Consider the following 19,065-nt stretch of genomic DNA (forward strand, 5'->3'; position numbering starts at 1 on the left):
AACTGTTTGAATGATGTCTGTGAGTATAACATAACTTATTTGGCAGGCGAAACCCCGAGAACAAACCATCCAGGAAAAAAAACTGAGGTCACTCTTTTCAATGGGTTTTCAATGGGAATCTAGATTTCTAAGGCATTTGTTTGCAGTTCCTATCGCTTCCACTGGATGTCAACCGTCTTTAGAAATTGTTTGATGTTTTTCCTTTGAGAAATGCAGAAGTAAGGCAGTTCAGAATGAGGGTCAAGTGAGGTGTACTATTTGTTAGAGGCGCGTGACCTGAAAGCACGCTCCACTTTTTCATCCTGTATTGAACACAGTTTATCCCATCTTAAATTTGAATAAATTATTTAGGTAAAAAAATACCTGAAGTTGTATTCGGAAAGTTGTTTGAAATGTCTGGATCAAGTTTACAGGTAACTTAGACACTTTGTTGTCATGTTACATGAGTTGAAACCGGTGTATTTTCAGAATCAAACGCGCCAAATAAATGGACATTTTGGGGATATAACGACGGAATTAATCGAACAAAAGGAACATTTGTGATGTTTAACCTGTTGGTACTAGGGGGCAGTATTTTCATTTTTGGGGAAAAAAATGTTCCCGTTTTAAACGGGATATTTTGTCAGGACAAGATGCTAGAATATGCATATAATTGACAGCTTTGGATAGAAAACACTAACGTTTCCAAAACTGTAAAGATAGTCTGAGTATAACAGAACTGATGTTGCAGGCGAAAGCCTGAGAAAAATCCAATCCGGAATGCCCCATATTTTGAAAGCGCTGCGTTCCAATGAGTCCCTATTGAGCTGTGAATGTCCAATCAACGAGCTTACGCTTTCTACGTATTCCCCAAGGTGTCTACAGCATTGTGACGTAGTTTTACGCATTTATGTTGAAGAATAGCCGTAGGCGGCTACATTGCGTAAGTGGTCACATGATGGCTCCCAGGGTGACTCTCGCATAAAATACAGAGGTAGCCATTACTCCAATCGGTCCTACTGAAAAACGAATTGTCCCGACAGATATATTATCAAATAGATATTAGAAAAACACCTTGAGGATTGATTATAAACAATGTTTGCCATGTTTCTGTCGATATTATATTATGGAGCGAATTTGGAATATTTTTCGCTGTTTTCGTGACTGCAATTTCCGGGTGATTTCTCAGCCAAACGTGAAGAACAAACGGAGCAATTTCCCCTACAAAAATAATCTTTTGGGAAAAAATAATTTTGACTATCTACCTGGGAGTCTCGTGAGTGAAAACATCCAAAGTTCATCAAAGGTAAACGATTTAATTTGATTGCTTTTCTGATATTCATTACAGGGTTGCCTGCTGCTAGCAAGGCATAATGCTATGTTAGTCTATGATAAACTTACACAAATGCTTGTCTAGCTTTGGCTGTAAAGCATATTTTGACAATCTGAGATGACAGGGTGATTAACAAAAGGCTAAGCTGTTTTCCAATACATTTCACTTGTGATTTTCATGAATAGAAATATTTTCTAGGAAGATTTATGTCCGTTGCTAAAGGCTAATTAGTGTCAGGCGATGATTACGCTCCTGGACCCGGATTTGAGAGTCACAAGAAGTTAATGGACATATTGGAGTACCAACAGAAGAAGATCTTCAAAGGTAAGGCATGAATTATATGTTATTTCTGACTTTTGTGTTGTGCCTGGCGGGTAGAATTCAGATTTTCTTGTGTATGTTTGATGGTTTGCTTTCGCCATTAAAGCCTTTTGAAATCTGACACTGTGGCTGGATTAACAAGAAGTTCATCTTTAAACCGGTGTATTACACTTGTGTGATTTATTAATTATTATTATGAGTGTTTTTGATTTGGCGCTCTGCTATTTCACTGGGTGTTGTCAAATCAATCCCGTTAATGGGGATTGGCACGCGAAGGGATCACTAAGAAGTTAAACCAAGATTGAACTCTTTGGCCTGAATGCCAAGTGTCACATCTGGAGCAAACCTGGCACCATCGCTACGGTGAAGCATGGTGGTGGCAGCATCATGACGTGGGAATGTTTTTTTTTAGCGGCAGGGACTGGGAGACTAGTCAAGGTTGAGGGAAAGATTAACAGAGAAAAGTACAGAGAGATCCTTGATGAATACCTGAGCGCTCTAGAGCAGGTTCTCAGACTGGGGGCGAAGGTTCACCTTCCAACAAGATAACAACCCTAATCAGACAGCCAAGACAACGCAGGAGTGGCTTCGGGACAAGTCTCTGAATGTCCTTGCATGGCCAAGCCAGAGCTCTGACTTTAACACGATCGAACATCGCTGGAGAGACCTGAAAATAACTGTGCAGTGACGCTCCCCATCCAATCTGACAGAGCTTGAGAAGATCTGCAGAGAAGAATGGGGAAGTCCCCAAATACAGGTGTGCCAAACTTGTAGTGTCTTACCCAAGAAGACACAAGGCTGTAATCGCTGCCAAAAGGTGCTTCAACAAAGTACTAAGTAAAGGTTCTGAATACTTTTGTAAATGTCATATTTCAGTTTTTGCTGTCATTATGGGGTACGTGTGTAGATTGCCGAGGGGAAAAAATTTGACATTTTAGAATAAGGCTATGGAAAAAGTAAATGGCCAGTCTGTGCTAGCAAAACTGTCCTGTAGCTTAGCATCTGCTTCATCTGACCACTTCCGTATTGAGCGAGTCACTGGTACTTCCTGCTTTAGTTTTTGCTTGTAAGCAGGAATCAGATTTGCCAAATGGAGGGCGAGAGAGAGAGCTTTGTATGAGTCTTTGTGTGTAGTAAAGGTGGTCTAGAGTTTTTTTTTTTCCCCTGGTTGCACATGTAACATGCTGGTAGAAATTAAGTAAAACAGATTTAAGTTTTCCTGCATTTAATTCCCTGGCCACTAGGAGCGTCGCCTCTGGGTGAGCATTTTCTTGTTTGCTTATGGCTTTATACAGCTTGTTGAGTGCAGTCTTAGTGCCAGCATCGGTTTGTGGTGGTAAAAAGACGTCTCCGAAAAATATAGATCAACTCTCTTGGTAAATTGTGTGTCTACAGCTTATCATGACATACTCTACCTCAGGCAAGGCATCCTTTATATATTAGATTTCGTACACCAGCTGTTATTTACAAATAGTCACAGACCGCCACCCCTTGTCTTACAGGAAACAGCTGTTCGGTCTTGCCGATGCACAGAAAGAAATAGCCAACTGTATATAATCCATGTCGTCGTTCAGCCACAACTGAACATAAGATATTACAGTTTTTAATGTCCTGTTGGCAGGACAGTCTTGAACCGTGCTCATCCAGTTTATTCTCTAATGATTGTACATTGGCCAATAGGACGGATAGTAGAGGTGGGTTGTCCACTTGCCCGACAAATTCTAAAAAGGGCACCCGGACCTGCATCGGTATCTTTTCTTCATGCGAATGACTGGGATTTGGGCCTGTCCATATCTGGAGTAAATCCTTAGTGTCCCAACACATAAAATAATATTATTCCAGTTTGAGGTGATTAAACGCTGTTTTGATATCCAAAAGCTCTTCTTGGTCATAAGAGATGGTGGCAGAAACATTATGTACCAAATAAGTTAAACAACGTGACACACACACACACACACACACACACACACACACACACACACACACACACACACACACACACACACACACACACACACACACAAAAATAGCGCAATTGGTTAGGGAGCCGGTACAACGTCAGCCATCTCCAGCCGACACCATTCTCTGGGGCAGCAGGGTAGCCTAGTTGTTAGAGTGCTGGACTAGTAACCGGAAGGTTGCAAGCTCAAACCCCGAGATGACAAGGTACAAATCTGTCGTTCTGCCCCTGAACAGGCAGTTAACCCACTGTTCCTAAGCCATCATTGAAAATAAGAATTTGTTCTTAACCTACTTGCCTAGTTAAATAAAGGTTAAAAAAATAAAATAAATGTACTTCACCAATCTGGGCTTTATGAGAGAGTAGCCAGATGAGAGCCGCTCCTGAGAAAAAGGCATGAGACACGACACTTTTTTTTGTTGCTAAAAGGCACGTGAAAGTCTGATCATAAGGCAAACGATTCTGTGATCTGTGACACAAATGTAGCTATTTGGCCTGAATGCAAAGCGCTATGTCTGGAGAAAACCAGGCACAGCTCATCACCCGTCTAACACCATCCCTACCGTGGTGGTGGCAGCATCATGCTATGGGGATGCTTATGAGCGGCAGGGACTGGATATCTTTTAGTCCCCATTTGGACTAACCTTCCAAGAGTCCTTAAACATTAAAATACAATACGATCACATATTACTAACATACATAATATACATAACACAATGACCCAATAAATACTCGATCTAAAAAATATTGATTCTTCATCTACTATATAGTCATAAAGTTTCTATGTATTATATTTAAATTGTTTTAAAATAATGTTTAAATGTATATATTGAAAGGTTTCTAGTTTGCTTGGTTAATTTATTCCATTTCTGTATTGCTCCAAATCTAAATGTTATTTAGCCTATTTCTCTTTTCTGTCAGGATAACGCATAGATGGTGGACAATCTATTCCTAGTATTTACGGAATGTCTGTCTCTTACCAACTGAATACCGTTGTGAATAGAACTTGGCCGTTTTAAATTATGTATATTATTAAATAAAATAAGCATGTTTTTTTTCAATTATCCTGTCGATTGATGACCAACCAACAACACTGCACATGACTGCAACAGAAGAACCATATCTCCACCTTAAAACAATCCTTGCTGCTTTGTTCTGTGCATTCTGCAGCCTCCTAACTTCGCTTAATGATACATTTCCCCAGACCACAGAACAGTAATTCACCTGACTCTCAATTAATGCTTGTGTTATTTGCTGAAGAATTTTTCCCGGTAAATATTTAGCTATCCTTCGGATTATGCATGCTGTTTTAATAAAAAAAAATTGACATAGATTAGTTATTTGAGACAATCATGATAAGCAGTTGTCTAGCTGCACTCCCAATAGTTTGGTTTCTTCCACTTCGTCAATTTGTACTCCTCCCATACTTAATTGTATCCCATGCTGTTTTGGCCTTTTCCTAGTTGAACAGACCAACATCACTTTGGTGTTCTTTATGTTTAAAACAAGTTTGTTTTGGCAAATCCTCTCCCTGATATTCTCCAAATCTCCTTGTAAAGCTTGCTGTACTCGTTTAACCGATTGTCTTGCGATATAAATTGTAGTATCATCTGCAAATATAGTAGCTTGAGTTTCAGCTAAGGCATAGGGAAGAACGTTGGTATATATTAAATAAAGAAGTGGCCCAAGGCAGCTGCCCTGCGGTATTCCACAGTTTAACACGAGGCGAAGAAAATGAACCATTGATATAGGTGGACTGTTTCCTGTCAGTTAGATATGACTGTACCCAATTCAATGCTACCTCCTTAAACCGTAATGCGTTAATTTTATCAAAATTATTTCATGATCCACTGAATCAAATGCTGCACTGAAAAAAAAAAATTGTACACCCACAAACGTGCCATTATCCATAGCATTGAGCCACTGGTCAGTCATGTCAACCAATGCAGTGGTAGTGGAATGTTTTTTACGATAAGCATGCTGATTGGCTGTAATCAGATCATTCTTTTCCATGTTCTCCCATATTTGTCTACTCACAATACCCTCCAATATCTTACTGAGTGTAGGGAGTATACTAATTGGTCGACTATTAGCAGGAGTAATGGGTTCTTTGCCGTCTTTCGGAATAGGACACAGTTTCACATGCTTCCATACCTTTGCAAACATCCCCTTTTCCAGTGACCAATTAAATATGTATTTCAGTGGAACTGCAATCTGGGGAGCAGCACAGCGAAGCAAAATATTGTCCATAAGACCATACCCTGTAGATTTACCATCAGGTAGTAATGACTTCAACAGGTTTAACACCTCCTCCACTGACACAGTTTGCAGACTAAAAGAGCAGATCTTGTTGCTCATAATATGATCATCAATCCATTGGACAATAGCTTGCCTGGAAGAATGTATGGAGGGAACAATGAATGGAACCAAATTCAGGCAAATCCTTGATGAGAACCTGCTTCAGAATGCAAACAACCTGGGGACTGGGGTGAAGATTTATATTCCAACAGGACAATGACCCCAAGCAGGACAATGACCCCAAGCACACAGCCAAAGCAACACTGGAATGGTTTCGAACAAGAATGTGAAAATCCTTGAGTGGCCCAGCCAAAGCCCAGACTTGAATCCAATTAAATCTGTGGAAAGACTTGAAGATTGCTCTTCACCGCTGCTCTCCATCTAACTTAACAGAGCTTGAGAAAATCCCCAAATCCAGGATGTGCAAAGCTGATACAGACATACCCAAGATGACTCAAAGCTGTAATTGCTGCCAAAGGTGCTTCTACAAAGTATTGACTCAGGTGTGTGAATACTTATGTAAATTTGATAGTTCTGTACTTCAATTATCATAAAATGTGCAACACTTTATAAAAACATGTTTTCACTTTGTCATTATGGGGTATTGTGTGTAGATGGGTAAGAGAAATCATTTTAATCCATTTTGAATTCAAGCTGTAACAACAAAATGTGGAAGAAGTCAATGGGTATGAATAATTTCTGAAGGTACTGTAAATCCTGTCATACTTTGTCATAACTCGACTCAAGGCACAGAACAATCATGCAGCCCACTGTACAATACAGAAACCTCAGTTTCCACGACAACAAAGGAGGATACCAAAGGGAAGAAAGCACGAGCAAAGCAGGGACTTGCCCATCAGTCAGATGAGATCAAACAATGCAGTGGTATCACAATTATTTTGGTGAAACAATCCAAAAAGACTGTTGGTCTGCATTGCAGCAGTTCTCCAACTTATCTTTCATGAGAGATAACAGATGCCTTTTGGCTCGACAAAGTGCTGATCTGCTTCAGACATACGGTAATGTCAGAATTGAAACATGATGCGTGATCTTGGATACGATGGTACAGGGAATAGTGAGTAGCCTACATTCCATGTGCATGCTCGGATACTAGAGCCTTCGTGGTACGTAGTATAACTGATGACGGATTATGAATCCACTGAATCAGTGACTTGTCCAGAACATTTTGATTGGGATGGCCAAGGTGGGGCACAGATAGGGTTGAATATTTTCCAGCCATTTCACAAAATGTTCCATTCCAAGAGTAAATCACTTTTCTCCTGGTTAACCCGGTATTTCCCACCAAAACTGGAAGTGTCATTCAAAAGCATTATATAAAGCATATAAATAGGCCTATGTCTGGATTAGATTAGAGGTTTGATTGAAAATCCAGGCCTGATGCTACCTGAGCCATACATTAAACACATTTTATGGGCCCTACATTAAAGATATTTAATGATCCTAAGCCACCCCCGCAAAAAAAAATCTATATATTGTGCGGTTATCCAATACATATAATTTATGATATAGGCTACTGTACATTACGCACGACAGCAAATCATAAAAGCCCATAGATGTAGCTAGCTACAACGCATTCGGAAATTATTCAGACCCCTTGACTTTTTCCACATTTTGTTACTGTACGTTACAGCCTTATTCTAAAATGGATTAAATTGCTGTTTTTCCCCCTTCATCTACACACATTACGCCATAATGACAAAGCAAAAACAGGTTCATAGAATTTTTACAAATGTATAAAAAAAATATATAAAAAATAACATTTACATAAGTATTCTGACTTAGTACTTTGTTGAAGCACCTTTGTCAGCGATTACAGCCTTGTGTCTTCTTGGGTAAAACACTACAAGCTTGGCACGCCTGTATCCGGGGGGTTTCTCCCATACTTCTCTGCAAGTCCTTTTAAACTCTGTCAGGTTGGATGGGGGGAGCGTCGCTGCACTCACATCCCTGCGTCACTCCACTTTTCAGTTCACTTTTCTTTTCGCTGCAGCTAGCAACTGGAACAAGTTGTTGGGGGTAATAACACTCAAACTGGACAGTTTTATATCCATCTCTTCATTCAAAGACTCTATCATGGACACTAACTGACAGTTGTGGCTGCTTCGCCTGATGTATTGTTGTCCCTACCTTCTTGCCCTTTGTGCTGTTGTCTTTGCCCAATAATGTTTGTACCATGTTTTGTGCTGCTACCATGTTGTGCTGCTGTCATGTTCTGTCAGAGTTACTATCGGGTTCTTGGTCACCCCCGTGACCAAGGCCCTTCTCTCCAGATTGCTCAGTTTGGCCGGGAGGCCACCTATAGGAAGAGTATTGGTGGTTCCAAACTTCTTCTATTTAAGAATGATGGAGGCCACTGTGTTCTTGGCGACCTTCAATGCGGCAGACATTTTTTGGTACCCTTACACATATCTGTGCGACAATCCTGTCTCGGAGCTCTACGGAAAATGTATTTGACCTCGTGGCTTGGTCTTTGCTCTGACGTGCACTGTTAACTGTGGGACCTTATATAGAGCATGCGCAGACCAGCTGGCCGGTGTGTTTACGGACATATTCAATCAATCCCTATACCAGTCTGCTGTTCCCACATGCTTCAAGAGGGCCACCATTGTTCCTGTTCCCAAGAAAGCTAAGGTAACTGAGCTAAACGACTACCGCCCCGTAGCACTCACTTCCGTCATCATGAAGTGCTTTGAGAGACTAGTCAAGGACCATATCACCTCCACCCTACCTGACACCCTAGACCCACTCCAATTTGCTTACCGCCCAAATAGGTCCACAGACGATGCAATCTCAACCACACTGCACACTGCCCTAACCCACCTGGACAAGAGGAATACCTATGTGAGAATGCTGTTCATCGACTACAGCTCGGCATTCAACACCATAGTACCCTCCAAGCTCGTCATCAAGCTCGAGACCCTTCAACCTCAGGAGGCTGAAGAAATTCGGCTTGTCACCAAAAGCACTCACAAACTTCTACAGATGCACAATCGAGAGCATCCTGGCGGGCTGTATCACCGCCTGGTACGGCAACTGCTCCGCCCTCAACCGTAAGGCTCTCCAGAGGGTAGTGAGGACTGCACAACGCATCACCGGGGGCAAACTACCTGCCCTCCAGGACACCTACACCACCCGTTGTTACAGGAAGGCCATAAAGATCATCAAGGACATCAACCACCCGAACCACTGCCTGTTCACCCCGCTATCATCCAGAAGGCGAGGTCAGTACAGGTGCATCAAAGCTGGGACCGAGAGACTGAAAAACAGCTTCTATCTCAAGGCCATCAGACTGTTAAACAGCCACCACTAACAGTGAGTGGCTGCTGCCAACACACTGTCATTGACACTGACCCAACTCCAGCCATTTTAATAATGGGAATTGATGGGAATTATGTAAATATATCACTAGCCACTTTAAACAATGCTACCTTATATAATGTTACTTACCCTACATTATTCATCTCATATGCATATGTATATACTGTACTCTACATCATCGACTGCATCCTTATGTAACACATGTATCACTAGCCACTTTAACTATGCCACTTTGTTTACTTTGTCTACACACTCATCTCATATGTATATACTGTACTCGATACCATCTACTGTATGCTGCTCTGTACCATCACTCATTCATATATCCTTATGTACATGTTCCTTATCCCCTTACACTGTGTATAAGACAGTAGTTTTGGAATTGTTAGTTAGATTACTTGTTGGTTATCACTGCATTGTCGGAACTAGAAGCACAAGCATTTCGCTACACTCGCATTTAACATCTGCTAACCATGTGTATGTGACAAATAAAATTTGATTTGATTTGATTTGATTTAGACAGGTGTGTGCCTTTCCAGGTCATGTCCAATCAATTGAATTTACCATTGGTGGACTCTAATCAAGTTGTAGAAACATTGATCAAGGATGATCAATGGAAACAGGATGCACCTGAGCTCAATTTCAAGGCTCATAGCAAAGGATCTGAATACTTATCTAAATAAGGTATCTGTTTTGTTATTTTTAATACATTTTTTAAATTTTTTTAATAACTTTTCACTTTGTCATTATGGGGTATTGTGTGTAGATTGATGAGGGAAAAAAATATTTAATCACTTTTAGAATACGGCTGCAATTTAACAAAATGTGGACAAAAGGGGTCTGAAAACTTTCTGATTGCACTGTATCTGATACTGTCTTGCCAAAAAGAATGACATCATTGTATTTTTGTCCAAACAGCATCACATGCTGACTACACCGGCCACAACTTCAGATGCAGCCATGGGGTTTTCACTTTCAGACCTCCTCTGATGACTTACTGTATGACAGAGAGCTAGAGCATGATGGAAGCATCATGTGTTCCTTACAGTGGCCCGTTTAGTCTGCCTAGTGCCCTTTGACTGACCTCTGACTCTGGGGTTTAGGCATCTGTTGGCTCTGCCTGACACACTGTAGGCCAGGGGGTCTGTGATCTGAACAGCTGACCAAAGGCTGCAGTAGTGAATGTACAGTAGTGAGTGTTTAGTAATTTACCAACCTTCGTTTGCAGTACTCCTACATCTTATTTTACTCAATTAGGTAATATAGTTACTTTAAAAAAGGTTGAATGAGAAACATTCAACTACGGAGTACAAACGGCTCTTTGAAAACATGATTAAATTAATATAAATTGAAAATAGTTTAGACGGACACGGAGGTGTGTACGTAGAGGGTCATGGTCAGAAATCGAAATGTCAGTTGCTCTTGTCTATTTAAAGGACAGAGCCAGTCATGACTGTTGGCAGAGATGACATGTCCCACTTGGTTATTTACACATTATGTCTGGGAGTCTTATTACATCAGGTTATGACAAATTATGTGTGTGATTTGGGGTTGAATGGGCCTTCGACTGGTTAAAAATCATAAGTCAGTGACAGAAGGGAAGGTAATTGTACAAGAAAGTTGATATATGTACCTAATGATTACATTATCTGTCAGTGTAGTCTATAGGTGCCCCATACACATCAAGCAATGCAACATCTTGTATGACCAAGTGACACTTTGGAGTGGACACGACAGAGTGTCCCCTCACACCTGAGTGTCACTGTGATCACTCACCTTCTTCATTATACCAGTCTTCCTCTTGCTAAAAGTTGTGTATCGCCTCAACTTGTTGTCGATGAATTCCATTTTTATCTTCACGCGCCCACGTGTCTTCTTCCCTGGCTTTGCGCCAGCGACACCTTGGGGACCACACCATAACCCCCGGTGGTATCCCGGACTCCTGCCCTGTCACCGCAGCCTCCATCTCCAGTCTCTCCCGCTTTACACTTCTTCTGTTGTCCCCGATTGAACCCATCGGATCGTCTTCATCCCCGAGTCTGAATCAGCGTCCGACCCACTGCAACCCATTGGCGCACACTCTTTGTCAGGGTCGTAGCGGCTGCCTCCGCGAACCCCAATTCCCATGTTCAGACCGATGCCTCCCTGAGCAGCGGTCTGTGGAATCGTCGGTCCCGTCCCGTTCCCTGGTCTCGCCCCACCTCTTGCACCCACTCCTGGACTGTTGCCCCCAACATCCCCACCGCACTGATGCTGTCGCTGACCCGAGTTTTCGATTGCCTTGCTCTGACCAACACAGGGCGAATCCCAATCACCCCAGAACCGTGACCTGTGTTATCCCTGAAAGACGCTGACCCGTTTCCAGATTGTGCTGATCCAGCCTGGCTTGGTAGCATTCTAGTTATAGGACCCGGTCCCTGAAATCGTCAGCCGACTGCTGGAGCGCGGGTCAGTAAAAATTACAGCACGGTTCATAAAACCCAACCACCAAAAAGGTAAACAAACAACGAAATTGCGGACATTGCAAAATTGTCATCTGTTTGAAACCACTAAAGCAAACTTTCAAAAGTGACGCTGCCCCTGAGACCTTTCAGCCAGGTTCAGTTTAGCTCAACCTCCTATATTTCCAAAACTCAGAGCACTTTCTCAAAAAAGAGGGAAAATCGAAGAGAGCATTCGTTATTACTCCGCCATGTCATGTAGTTCACACCATAATCGCGTAAAATGTCGTCGGTATCCGCCTTCAATTCACAAAGGCTGCAGATATTTCATCGAATATCACGCAATATCAGTCTTGCAGTCGTGCATTTTCACACAAAACGTATGTATTTTTTCAATAATGTATTCGAGAGCGGACTACTTACTACAACCCAAGATCTACTTTCCTCCTTATAAAGAGATACAATGTTTCCTTTTATGGAGTTGTATCTCCTTATTTGGCGAGTCACAGCGTCGTCTACGGATTGGCCGATTGGGATCTAGGTTGAGCTACCATTGGTCAATATGGCATGTTCATTAGAATAAATACCAAAATGGTTGCTGTACACTGTGGACCGGCAAGGAGATGTTGGTCTTCTTCCGATGCCTATGCAGCGTTCAACTCGGAACTCAGACATTTCCGACTACAAGGGCGCAAAAAAAAAAAAAAAAGATCTACGACTGGGAAAATAGACTCGAAATTCCCAAGTTAGAAACTTTGTAGCTCTAGAAATGTTCCCAAAATCACTGATCTCGTTTTTCGCCCCCTAGTTCTCAGTTGTCTTGAAAGCACCAATAGACGTTGCTGACGCATGACAGATCTTACAATGCCTGTATAGGTATTTTAGATATCAGCTAACCACATTAAATGTTTTAAAAAATTATATTTAACCACATATGTTATTGTTAATCGGCACTGTTGATGACTTGCCACGCAACCATTAGTTGTTGCGTCACCTTAACCGTGTTTCCGCACGAACCCTTTATAGTAAAACACACAACGCGCTCTACTATTCCACAGAGTTTTTAAACCCAGAGGAGCAACCTCGCAAAACTTCCGGGATCGCTTGCGAAGCAGACCAGGCTGGGTTTTGGAGTTTGAGAAGTCAAAGAGAACAGTGAAATTTTACTATAGTTTCTCGAAATCTAAAGGTACAGCCTAGATTCGAGCCAATGTCTTAAGTAGTTGAACATGTTACTCCAACCTCATCAAAGTGACCGACTGATACATTTTCATTTTTGTGAAAAACAACTTCAAAAATCGAATCAAAATCATTATGTTGAAGGACCTTTGATGGCCTGCACACATGCGTAGTTCAGCACAAGACGACAGGGGATTTCTACTGGAGAAGCAGTTTCTGCCCATCTTTGTAATCTTTGGCTGTGTGCTCTGGGTCTCAGTAGCTAGCAGCTGCTGTAGAGCTGTCTGTCTCTCTTGTGGTGCTTAACAATCCACAATGTGCTCAGCATTGAGCAACAGTTTTGAAGGAAAACTTACAGAAAATTCAACCATAAACACATTCCTAGGCATTTCTTTAGATGACAGCAAAAACTTAATTTGCACAGAAGTCACGTCTACAGGCTCCTGAACAGCTTCTATTCCCAAGCCATAAGACTGCTAAATACAGTGGGGCAAAAAGTATTTAGTCAGCCACCAATTGTGCAAGTTCTCCACTTAAAAAGATGAGAGAGGCCTGTAATTTCCATCATAGGTACACTTCAACTATGACAGGCAAAATATATATATATATAAAATGAGAAAAAAAAATCCAGAAAATCACATTGTAGGATTTTTATTTATTTATTTGCAAATTATGGTGGAAAACAAGTATTCGGTCAATAACAAAAGTTTACCTCAGTACTTTGTTATATACCCTTTGTTGGCAATGACAGAGGTAAAAAGTCTTCACAAGGTTCACACACTGTTGCTGGTATTTTGGCCCATTCTCCTCCATGCAGATCTCCTCTAGAGCAGTGATGTTTTAGGGCTGTTGCTGGGCAACACAGACTTTCAACTCCCTCCAAAGATTTTCTATGGGGTTGAGATCTGTAGACTGGCTAGGCCACTCCAGGACCTTGGAATGATTCTTACGAAGCCACTCCTTCGTTGCCCGGGCGGTGTGTTTGGGATCATTGTCATGCTGAAAGACCCAGCCACGTTTCATCTTCAATGCCCTTGCTGATGGAAGGAGGTTTTCACTCAAAATCTCACGATACATGGGCCCCATTCATTCTTTCCTTTACACGGATCATTCGTCCTGGTCCCTTTGCAGAAAAACAGCCCCAAAGTGTAACAGTATAACTTTAGACCGTCCCCTCGCCCATACCCGGGCGCGAACCAGGGACCCTCTGCACACATCAACAACAGTCACCCACGAAGCATCGTTACCCATCGCTCCACAAAAGCTGCGGCCCTTGCAGAGAAAGGGGAACCACTACTTCAAGGTCTCAGAGCAAGTGACATCACCGATTGAAATGCTATTTAGCGCGCACCACCGCTAACTGAGCTAGCCATTTCACATCCGTTACAAAAGCATGATGTTTCCACCCCCATGCTTCACAGTAGGTATGGTGTTCTTTGGATGCAACTCAGCATTCTTTGTCCTCCAAACACGACGAGTTGAGTTTTTACCAAAAAGTTATATTTTGGTTTCATCTGACCATATGACATTCTCCCAATCTTCTTCTGGATCATCCAAATGCTCTCTAGCAAACTTCAGACGGGCCTGGACATGTACTGGCTTAAGCAGGGGGACACGTCTGGCACTGCAGGATTTGAGTCCCTGGCGGCATAGTGTGTTACTGATGGTAGGCTTTGTTACTTTGGTCCCAGCTCTATGCAGGTCATTCACTAGGTCCCACCGTGTGGATCTGGGATTTTTGCTCACCGTTCTTGTGATCATTTTGACCCCACGGGGTGAGATCTTGCGTGGAGCCCCAGATCGAGGGAGATTATCAGTGGTCTTGTATGTCTTCCATTTCCTAATAATTGCTCCCACACTTGATTTCTCCAAACCCAGCTGCTTCCCTATTCCAGATTCAGTCTTCCCAGCCTGGTGCAGGTCTACAATGTTGTTTCTGGTGTCCTTTGACAGTTATTTGGTCTTGGCCATGGTGGAGTTTGGAGTGTGACTGTTTGAGGTTGTGGACAGGTGTCTTTTATACTGACAACAAGTTCAAACAGGTGCCATTAATAGAGGTAACGAGTGGAGGACAGAGGAGCCTCTTAAAGAAGTTACAGGTCTGTGAGAGACAGAAATCTTGCTTGTTTGTAGGTGACCAAATACTTATTTTCCACCATCATTTGCAAATAAATTCATAAAAAATCATACAATGTGATTTTCTGGATTTTTTTTTCTAATTTTGTCTGTCATAGTTGAAGTGTACCTATGATGAAAATTACAGGCCTCTCTCATCTTTTTTAAGTGGGAGAACTTGCACAATTGGTGGCTGACTAAATACTTTCCCCCCCCACTGTAGCTAACAAAAGGGCTCACAAACACAGATCACATGTAACCACGCCAGCCCAAGACCTCCACATCCGGCTTCTTCAGCTGTGGGATCATTTAAGACCAGCCAACTGGATAGCTGATGAAACTGTGGGTTTGTACAACCGAAGAAACGCTGCACAAACGGTCAGAAACCGTCTCAGATAAGCTCATTTGCGTACTCGTTGTCCTCATCAGGGTCTTGACCTGACTGCAGTTTGGCATCGTAACTGACTTCAGTCGGCAAATGCTCACCTTCGATGTCCACTGGTACGCTGGAAAAGTGTGCTCTTCACAGATGAATCCCCATTTCCAACTGTACCGGGCAGATGGCAGACAGTATGGTGTCATGTGGGGGAGCGGTTTGCTGATGTCAACGTTGTGAACAGAGTCCCCCGTGGTGGTGGGGTTATGGTATGGGTAGGCATAAGCTAAGGACAATGAACACAATTGCATTTTATCGATGGCAATTTGAATGCCCAGAGGTATCATGATGAGATCCTGAGGCCCCTTGCCGTGCAATTCATCCGCTGCCATCACCAGTGTGTTTCAGCATGTTAATGCACATGTCGCAAAGGTCTCTACACAATTCCTGGAAGCGGAAAATGTCCCAGTTCTTCCATGGCCTGCATACTCACCAGACATGTCACCCATTGAGCATGTTTGGGATGCTCTGAGTCGATGTGTACGACAGCGTGTTCCAGTTCCTGGCAATATCCAGCAACTTTGCACAGCCATTGAAGAGGAGTGGGACAACATTCCACAGGCCATAATCCACAACCTGATCAACTCTATGCGAAGGAGATGTGTCACGCTAAAATTATTATTATATAAAAAATGGTACCTTTATTTAACTAGGCAAGTCAGTTAAGAACAAATTCTTAATTTCAATGATGGCCTAGGAACAGTTATTAAGAAATGGAAGACATACAAGGAACTGCCTTGTTCATGTAAATGAGGCAAATGGTGTTCACACCAGATACTGACTAGTTTTCTGATCCACGCCCATACTTTTTTTTTTTTAAAGGTGCCAATGACCAACAGATGAATATCTGTATTGCTAGTCGTGAAATCCATAGATTAGGGCCTAATTAATTCATTTAAATTGACTGATTTCCTTATATGAACTGTAACTCAGTAAAATCGTAAAATATTTTTGTTCAGTGTACAGTGAGAGTGGTTACAGTTTCTCTGCCCATCCCTTGGCTTTTACCGACGGGTGGGTAGAGCGCTTTGTTATTGTTTCAACTGCTGATTGCCGCTTCAATTAGGCCGCTTCAATCAAATTTGAACAATTAAAAAAATGTGATTAATAATCGAGTTAATAGCACAGAAAACAATGTGATGAACTCGATACATTTTTGAAATCATTTGACAGTCCTATGTTAAACACTTAGTAATAAAAGGTTAACGTTATATCAGAGGTATTTAACACCATAAGTCACCTTCCACCAAGGGCCATGGACTACAAGCCCTCAGTAGTTTATTGTACACTATACCAAATTAAAGTTTGTCACATGGCAGAATACAACGGGTGTAAACCATACAGTGAAATGCTATCAAGCTCTTCCTCAACAATGCAGAGTTCAAAATCAGAGGTACGAAATAGAAAATGATCTTTAAAAAGGCACGGAAACAACACTTGGTCAGATAAAGATCAACACATGAGAAATAAAACACACCAAAATGTAAGCTATGCCTTCAGAAAGTATTCACACACACCCCTTGACTTTTTACACATTTGGTGTGTTACAGCCTGAATTTAAAATGGATTAAATTGAGATTGTTTTCTGTCACTGGCCTAGACACAATACCCCGTAATGTCAAAGTGGAATTATGTTTTTGAAATTTTACCATTTAATTAAAAATGAAAAGTTGAAATGTCTTGAGTCAAAAAGTATTCAACACCTTTGTTATGGCAAGCCGAAATAAGTTCAGGAGTAAACATTTGCTTAACAAGTCACATAATAAGTTGCATGGGCTTTTTTGAAATGTATTTTTGAATAGCTACCTCATCTCTGTACCACACACATACAATAATCTGTAAGATCCCTCAGTCGAGCAGTGAATTTCAAACACAGATTCAACCACAAAGACCAGGGAGGTTTTCCAATGCCTCGCAAAGAAGGGCACGTGTTGGTAGCTGTGTAAAAAAATAAAAGTAGATGATGAATATCCCTTTGAGCATGGTGAAGTCGTTAATTACACTTTGGATGGTGTATCAATACACCCAGTCACTACAAAGATACAGGCGTCATTCCGAACTCCATTTGCCAGAGAGGAAGGAAACCACCGTTCAGGGATTTCAGCATGAGGCAAATGGTGACTTTAAAACAGTTACAGAGTTTAATGGCTGTATAGGAGAAAACTGAGGATGGATCAACAACATTGTAGTTACTCCACAAGAATAACCTAATTGACAGAGTGAAAAGAAGGAAGCAGCATACAAATATTCCAAAACAGGCACTAAAGTAATACTGCAAAGAATTTGGCAAAGCAATTAACTTTTGTCCTGAATACAGTGTTATGTTTAGGGCACTGGCAGATTAATTCACCTTTCAGCAGGTCAATAACCTAAAACACAAGGCCAAATCTACACTGGAGTTGCTGACCAAGAAGCCAGTGAATGTTCCTGAGTGGCCGAGCTACCGTTTTGACTTAAATCTACAGGCAAGACCTGAAAATGGTTGTCTAGCAATGATCAACAACCAATTTGACAGAGCTTGAAGAATTTTGAAAAGAAAAATGGGGAAATGTTGCACAATCCAGACGTGGAAAGCTCTCAGAGATTTTTTTAGAAGAGTCCAGAGCTTGGACAGCCCCGTGCTTGGTGACGAGTTTTGAGGGGAGTATGGTGTTAAACGTCGAGCTGTAGTCAATGAACAGTATTCCCACATAGGTGTTCCGCTTTTCCAGATGGGAGAGAGCAGTGTGAAGTGCAATTGAGATTGCGTTATCAGGCCAATCAAGGGTCAATATCATGATAAGCAGTAGGTCAATGTGAACAGTCCCAGAGTTTCATGCCACACAGGTCTACATGATAAGAGTCACATGGCCTGAAGGTGTATAATGATGATCCCCATGTGAAAGAGAGAAGGAACCAAGAGGCTGAAGAGAGTGGTAAAACGGAAAGGCCACATTTGCATGTCAAAACGCCCACACCCACTCCTCTCTATCCACACAATGGTCTCTATCAACACAATGATGAGATGATTCACGGGGTGGAGCTTTAAGATTACTTTGTGAGTGGATGTGGGTAAGCCTGGAAAATGGTCTACTCTTCAGCTGAAAATTGAATTCAGCTACATCAAAGACTTTAGAAAATTTACACCCGCAACAGAATATCCATTGTAATCATTCATAATCATATACCATGACAGGCATGGTAAATGCAACTGTTCATGTTCAATAGATTAATTCGCTGGCTAGACATCTATAATAGATCAGATACATCTTTATACAACATTTATTTAACTTCTACAAAAGTTCCTTACATGCTGACCAGACCGGACAGTTGCAAAATAAATGTATACATACATGTTATTCAATTATTGCACCCACTCTGCTCGCACGTGACTGCGAGAGTCTGCATGGCCAGGCATTAAAATAGAACTTGGTTAGCATCGAATAGCGCCCGCGATATGCAACTTGTCATGGAAGTTAGGAACCAATATACACAGGCAGTTAGGAAAGCAAAAGCTAGCTTTTTCAAACAGAAATTGACATCCTGTAGCACAAACTCCAAAAAGTTCTGGGACACTGTAAAGTCCATGGAGAATAAGAGCACCTCCTCCCAGCTGCCCACTGAACTGAGGCTAGAAACACTGTCACCACCGATAAATCCACGATAATTGAGGATTTCAATAAGC

General features: G+C 41.7%; 1 pseudogene; it reads right to left on the reverse strand.

Moving 5' to 3' along the window:
• The window catches only part of LOC127916485 (serum response factor-like), a 32,678-nt pseudogene extending 21,222 nt beyond the window's left edge, over positions 1-11,456 (reverse strand).
• Between the last annotated feature and the right edge of the window lie 7,609 nt (positions 11,457-19,065).

Source organism: Oncorhynchus keta, chromosome 36, assembly GCF_023373465.1.
Source record: "Oncorhynchus keta strain PuntledgeMale-10-30-2019 chromosome 36, Oket_V2, whole genome shotgun sequence".
In the NCBI taxonomy this organism is placed as follows: Eukaryota; Metazoa; Chordata; class Actinopteri; order Salmoniformes; family Salmonidae; genus Oncorhynchus; species Oncorhynchus keta.